Below are 2,500 nucleotides of genomic sequence, written 5' to 3'. Positions count from 1 at the left end.
AATGATAATAATAATGATAATGATGAAAATGATAGTAATGATAATAAAAGCACTAGTGATAATGACAGAAGTAAATATGATAATGATGATAACAGTAATGGTAATGCTAAGGATGATGATGATTATGATGATGATGATGATGATGATGATAATGATAATGATGATGATGTATATGTATATATATATATATATATATATATATATATATATATATATATATATATATATATATATATATAGATAGATAGATAGATAGATAGATAGATAGATAGATTATTTATACTTTACTTTAATTATCATCATTATTATTAATCCTATTATCAGGAATTTCATTAACTCCCCTCTCTCTCTCTCTTCGCTTTATTTATCCTTCTCTCTCTTTCTGGCTCTCACTCTCATTCTCTCGCCCTCGCTTTCGCGCTCTCGCTCTCTCTCTCTTTTTCTCTTTCTCCTTCTCTTTCTCTTTCTCTCTCTCTCTCTCTCTCTCTCTCTCTCTCTCTCTCTCTCTCTCTCTCTCTCTCTCTCTCTCTCTCTCTCCCTCTCTTTCTCTTCTCTCTCTCTTTCTTTCTCCCTGTCTTTCCTATCTCCCCTCTAGTTTTCCTTCTTCCTCTGGCTCCTTCATCCCGCCGTAAAAGCAGGGAACGACGAAGGGGGAAAGCTAATTCTGTCTTGCTCCGCGACATTCCCGGCTTCACTGTGAGCTCATTAGAAGGTCGTAAGTTTGTCTCATGGGCAATATAAGGTGGTCGAAGAGGGAGCAGGGGTGAGGGGGAGGGAGTAGATAATGGAATGAAAATAAAGGAAGGAAGAGAGGGAGGAAGGGAGGAGGGGAGGGGGGAGAGGATGATAAGAAGGATATTGGATTGGAGAAATAAGGGGGAAGGCGAGGTGGTTGAATGGTGTTGTATGGTGTTTTATATTTTGGATACATAGTCGGGGAAGAGGTGAAGGGATAGGTTTATAGAATTGTTGGAGGACAGAGAAAAAGATAGAGAGAGAGAGAGCGAGAGAGAGAGGGAGAGAGAAAGAGAGAGAGAGGGAGAGAGAGAGAGAGAGAGAGAGAGAGAGAGAGAGAGAGAGAGAGAGAGAGAGAGAGAGAGAGAGAGAGAGAGAGAGAGAGAGAGAGAGAGAGAGAGTGAGAGAAAGAGAGAGAGAGAGAAGGTAAGAGAGAGAAAGAGATAGATAGATAGATAGATAGAGAGAGAGAGAGAGAGAGAGAGAGAGAGAGAAGGAGAGAGAAAAGAGAGAGAGTCAGACAGACAAGCAGAGAGAGCCAAAGAATGATCAAGGAAAAAAAGAACAAGAACGAGACGAAGAGAGAGTCAGAGAGGCAAAGAATGAGCAAGAAAAAGAGAACAAGAACGAGACGAAGAGAGAGTCGGAGAGGCAAAGCGCATTCAATCCCACATTCCCCAGCTTTAGGGGATTCTGACCCATGAATTACACACAATAAGAGCCAGTACTTTCCGCCGTAGGAAATAAAGCCAACCAATAGCCGGTCTTCAGGGAACCTTAAATGGAAGACAACCATTTCGAATGGAGCAGATAACATAATGGGAAGAACAGTACAGCAGAATAAGGCTAAATGAAAACAGTGCAGGACGTAAATTATATGAGGATGTATTAGAAAAAAAAAAATACATTGTTCAAAGTACTGAATATCATATCATGTGCAAATCCTCGTAAATTTCAATTTTAGAAACATATGATTATCTCTTTCTCAAACAAGTGACATTGCCTTCATGCTACTGTTGAGAATATCGAATGCTGCATCCGTCCTTTCATCGCACTTTTCACATATTCCTACACTGAATATCCATTCAGCTATTCTCTTTACGCAATTCAGCAGCGATCCTGTTTTTTGAAATGAGTGACTTTGTAATAAGACACTCAACATTTATCTTGATCTCGGATATACGATGGTCTAGGAAGACTATGTAAGAGGATTAGGGATAAATGGAGAGAAGACAGAGTCAAACTAAAAGGATGGACGGAGCGAAGCAAGTGCATAATGTAGGGCGATAAAAGGGAAATTTTGAAGAGGACCAGGAGCATAAAGTACAAGAATAAATGTGAAATTTCCAGAATGAAAGGAAAGGGTGAGGGAAACTGATTATGAAAGGAATCAGCGGAGTGGAAGCGCGTTTGGGTAATAGATGGAAATGGAACAATAAGCCCAATAAAATGGAATATTGACGGGGAAGACCCTTCCATCATCGTGTTATGGTGCTAGAGCTGCATGCATGTAAACAAGGGAGTTAGAAAAAAAAAAAAACTGATTTGCTTCGGAGGGAATTTGGCAGAATACAGTCAATGATTTTTTATATTCTAAACAGGGAGAGGCATAAAGAAAGGAAAATACATCAACACAGTTTCGCAATTAAATGTTGAACTCATGTAGCAATTAACGAGAATAAAAAGAAGAGATGTTGCTTTTAAATACTCTTCCATTGAACCCAGTAGTTGCCTTTAGCAGTATTTGTTCATTGTTCTTTAGTAT

Source organism: Penaeus japonicus, unplaced genomic scaffold (assembly GCF_977035675.1).
Source record: "Penaeus japonicus unplaced genomic scaffold, GWHDUDI00000001_assembly GWHDUDI00000011, whole genome shotgun sequence".
Taxonomy (NCBI): Eukaryota; Metazoa; Arthropoda; class Malacostraca; order Decapoda; family Penaeidae; genus Penaeus; species Penaeus japonicus.
Note: the sequence above shows the minus strand (reverse complement) of the source record.